This window comes from Choloepus didactylus, chromosome 2 (assembly GCF_015220235.1).
Source record: "Choloepus didactylus isolate mChoDid1 chromosome 2, mChoDid1.pri, whole genome shotgun sequence".
Classification (NCBI taxonomy): Eukaryota; Metazoa; Chordata; class Mammalia; order Pilosa; family Megalonychidae; genus Choloepus; species Choloepus didactylus.
The window spans coordinates 62324194-62328908 of record NC_051308.1 but is presented as its reverse complement, the minus strand read 5'-3'; the positions used below and the strand labels follow the sequence as shown (position 1 = coordinate 62328908).

Below are 4715 nucleotides of genomic sequence, written 5' to 3'. Positions count from 1 at the left end.
GAAGAAACTTATCCCAATACAGATCATAGAAATTAAGCATTTGCTTTTGAAACATTATTTATAGTACATATAATATAAATATTTTAATGTCTATAGGAACTTGGGGATGGAAAGGTCGTAAAAGGAGGTTTCATTCAGCATTCAAATCCTTTTGTACAAGATTTTCTCTTTCCCTACCACTAGTTTTTGTACTGTAGTTGCAACAAAAAGCTTTACTTTCTTAAGAAACACTTGTGGTGGTGTGTGGGTGTCAAATGGAGCCAGGCATGTGGCTGCAGCGGCTCTGGGGTCCAGGTCCTTCCATTCTCCCCACTGCCACTGGTGGCTGCAGCCATGCACCGGCCAGCCAGAGGACCTGGAGGCACAGTGCTCGGCGCTAGGTTCCTTGGCAAGCAAGGCAGATGGGAGTCCCCAGACTCGTGGAGCAGAGCCCATTTTTGGGGATGCAGCCCCTACTCTACCTTGGTCATGGCTTCCAGTTTTTTAAATCTGAAGCTCCAGAGGAGGAAATGATTGTTCCAGGATCTCACCCCAGATTGACAGTGGAAACTGAACCTCTGCAGGGTGTGGCCTTGCTGAGGGCCTGTACTTTCTCTCTTGGAAGGGCTTTGCATCAGTAACATAAGAAAATAAAAATGACTTTGTCTATCAGATGGCAGATGAAAAAAATCACAAATACTCTGAGGCCCAGATAAAAGACCACAAGGCCACCACCAATGACCCACGGGGCCAGTCCACCTTCCTGATGACCAAGATTGCCGACCTGATGTACAACATGGTGGTCTTCTCAGAGATCATAAGTATGGTCCAGAAGTGGCTCAATGACCACACAAGAACTGGTAGCACATGTACAAGGTGCTGATATTGCTGGACTACCTCGTCAAGTCTGGCTCCTAGCATGTGGTCCAGCAGTGTAGTGAGAAGATCTTCATGACTGAAATGCTGAAAAACTTCCAGGATGTTGACCTCGATGGCAAGGGCGAAGTTCTCAAGCTGCGAGAGAAGTCCCAGCAGCTGTTGGCCCTGCTCAAGAAGGAGGAGTGGCTGAAGGTTGAGAGGGTCCAGGCTCTGAAAACCAAGGAGTGCATGGCCCAGGTAGTCATTGGCATGGGTAGCAACCAGATCACTTCTGCCATGGCTCCAGCCAGCCCAAGCTCTCCATCAGCTACGACGGCCTCCTACCCTGCCTCCACTTCCCTGCAGGTATCCTCCCAGCTGCAGCAGGCCTGGCCCTAAATCAGTGGGGAAGAGGAGCTGCAGCTGCAGCTAGTGCTTTCCATGAGTGGAGAAGTAATTGAACAGAAGAATGCCGGCAGCGGAGAGATGACTTTGGATTTCAGACGGTCCTTGAAGAAAGCCAAGAAGACATGGTCAAAGCTCCCAAAGAGGAAGAGCATGGGCTCCCACCCACAGCAAACCTCTCTGGTGGTTTTAATGGATGCTCTGCCCAACTCAGGCCCTGCTGCCCAGAAAGCAGAGCCCTGGGGCCCAATGTCTGCAGCTAAGCAGACCAAACTCTGAGGCAGGCCAGCAGCTCCAGCCAGCACTTCAGACCCCTGGCGGTCTTTCTGTGTCAAGCCCACAACATCCATTGATCCCTTAGAAGTTTCTACCAGAGCCAGCACACATTCTGTCCTCAAGAGCTCAGACCACCCCTGGGCAGCTTCACTGCAACCTGCCCCTGATGCTAGAAAAGCAACTTCTGGTGCCTGGGGCTCCACTTAAGCCACCAAGCCTGTGCCTGCCTTCGGGTCCTTGGATCTCTTCAGTAATCTGAATGACTCCATTAAAGATGACTTTTCTGAATTTGACATCCTCTGAACTTCTAGAAAAGCAGAGTCCATGGCTGCTCTGCCTTCCCCCGACAAGGGAGCTACCAGCCCTGACCCCTTTGATCGTCAACCCCTGACAATCACCTCAAGCAAGCCCAGCAGTGCCCAGAAAATGTCTGAGTCCTTCCTAGGCTCCACCATGGTGCTGGTGAACCAGAACTCCCTGGTGACCAAGGCCCCCCACTCCCACTGCCCTGTCCCTTAGCCCCTTTCTGGCACCAGGCTCTGCTGTGGCCTTGTCCCCCATCAACCTCTTGCAGGTGAACCAGCCCCAGCTGCAGGGATGCCCAGTCCTGGGCATGAGCTGGTCCTTTGGGCCCGACCCAAGTGGAGCCCATGGCCGTGACCTCCATGGCCTCCATGGCTCAGCACCCAGCTCTGGGTGGCGGTAGCTCCTCCCTGACACTGCTGGGTCTTGCAGCAATGAACATGGTGGGAAGCATGGGCATCCCACACTGTTTGCTCAGGCCACTGGCACAACCAACCCTTTCTTCCTTTAGTGCCAGGGCCTGGGCCCTGTCCCCATCGAGTGCTTGGAGAGTTTGTGTCAGAGGACAGGAACAGGGACTCTTTGTTTTGGGGAGCAGTGTCTGGAGGAGCAGGGGCAGTTAGGGCATCCCAGCTCCAGCTTCCTGATGAAAGAGCTGCCTATCCAGCATTCAAGCCCTGGCTCCCCAGAGATCTGTTGGAGCCCCGCAGCCTTGAGCGAGGCAGAGGGACAGTATTGCCCCAGCCTAGGCCCAGAGTCCCAGATGTTGCCTGGCTCAGGATGTGGGGCTGTCGGCCTTGTCACTGCCAGTCTCCCACCCTCACATAGTCCCCTGGGTAGGCCCAGGAGTGGATGGCAGGAAGCCTGAACGGGCTCCACTGGACACTGACCTTTTCTGGGGACTGGTTGTGCACATTTTATTTTCCTTTGGCTCACGTGTGAGTACAAAGTAAACACAATTAAACATAATCACCAAGAGACAACTCTTGAATTTAACCCACGAGAGCAAGCTTTAAAATTAATCTGAGTATAACCCACCACGTGGCTATATGCTTGCATACATTTGCACATATTTTGTTTAGTACAGTTTCATATCTGAGTTTGCAGAATTACCTAACGGCCTTTTTTTGTTGGCTAATATTTTTATAATGTGGTTCTTATTTAACTGCCTAGTTTTGATAGAATTTACCACGTCTGGCTAAATTAAGATCTTGGCACTTGTCAGTTTAGTGGTTTAAATTTTCTTATTTATGGTTTCAGCTCTAAGAAAATTTAAAAAGAAAAAGATGTTTGGATGACAAAAAAATGCCTTATGGAAAAATGAAAGCAAATTCTTGTGACTTTATAAGAAAAATATGGAAATTTACACATATGAGATGATGCTTATTTTTGTAAAAAGTGCAACAGCCATGAAAACTCCTAGCCTCCAGTTGCCTTTTCCTTTCTTTCTCTATTTTGGTGAATTACCAAATCAATTGACTTTCAGCACTTTGGGCTGGATCCTGAGAGAGAGGCTATTTTTCTTACTGATATAACAACACCTTGAAAATTAGAGAAGACAAATCTAATGTAACATGTGACTCACCACTTTTTATCAACTAATTCTTTTTTTATTATTAAAAGCATGCACAGATTAAAAAAAAGAAACATCCTGTGTATTAAAAAGTTTAAATTTGACTACTCTGCTATGTTGAGATGTATAAAATAGTGACATCTTAGAAGATCAAAGACGGTGTTCTCATTTTTATTCCCCCCAAAAAGACTAGTATTTTATGGTGAAATAATGGCAAATGACAGTATTTATAAAAGCAATTTGGGAATGTTATGGCTGTTACAAAGGTGAAGAATAATAATACCATGTCTGTTAAGGTTAAGAAATCAACATCTTCATAAGCTATTGACAGACATTGAAGTATAAGCAAGCCCTTGGATCTGATGAAAGGGTGTTGCATGACAGGATGTTGCAAAACATGGCTTTTGTGCTATTTGTTGACTCTGAGTCAATTCTGAGTCAACTCATGGCAAGTCTATGTGGAATCTAGTGAGAAGGCTAATGGAGTGGAATTACCCTAGGAGAAGTTTGTTAGAGATGGCATTCTGAACCTCAGTTTCAGTTCCAGTTCTAGTACTGAAACTAATTAGCTGAGCACAAATTAACCTCTCTGTGCCCCAGTTTCTTCATCTGTAAAATGAGAGGATTAAACTACATCAATAGCAGGCTTTATGCTCCTGCCCCTTTGTTATTCTAGGCAACATAGTGGGAAATTTGAAAGACTACATCCAGGAGGAATACAAAACAAAAATATTTCATGATGGGTCAGCAGCGAGCTTCCAGGGTCATCAGTATTTTCTAAAAATTGTTACTAACCATTGTTACCAGCTGACATCTCTCCTTCTCTCATAGTAAGGAAGAGCCAGTCATGAAGTAAGAAGATACAAAAGTAGTTAAGAGGTCAGCTGTTCCAATAGTTCAGAGTACCAGAGCACTCTTACCTTTCTTTCACTAATTAAGTATAACCTGTTATAAAGAGGTTCATGTCCCATAAACTTTCTCTTTTCTTTCAGTAACTACAGAAAAGTATAAGCAGAAGAGCTAAAAATGGTTGGTCTGTAAATATTCAGGATTGGAAATGAATGAAAACAGTTCTACACATCCAATAATTTAATCTGTTTATTTTTAAAATAGTTGGAAATTATTACGAAACTTTGTTGATATTACAAATCTATACAGTTTTAGGGGGCACTGATTCTTAATGGGATTGTTTAAAAACATGTAGGATCTTCTGTCCAATTTAGCACTTCTGTTTTGACTTCAGCTGAGAAGAAAAGTGATATATATTATGCATGTAAATTACAAAGCAGGTGAAACTGACAGCCACCTCCCTCCATTATGT

General features: G+C 45.4%; 1 pseudogene; it reads left to right on the top strand.

Moving 5' to 3' along the window:
- Positions 1-650: 650 nt before the first annotated feature.
- On the top strand, positions 651-2332 carry LOC119516113 (annotated as a pseudogene).
- The last annotated feature ends 2383 nt before the right edge of the window (positions 2333-4715 follow it).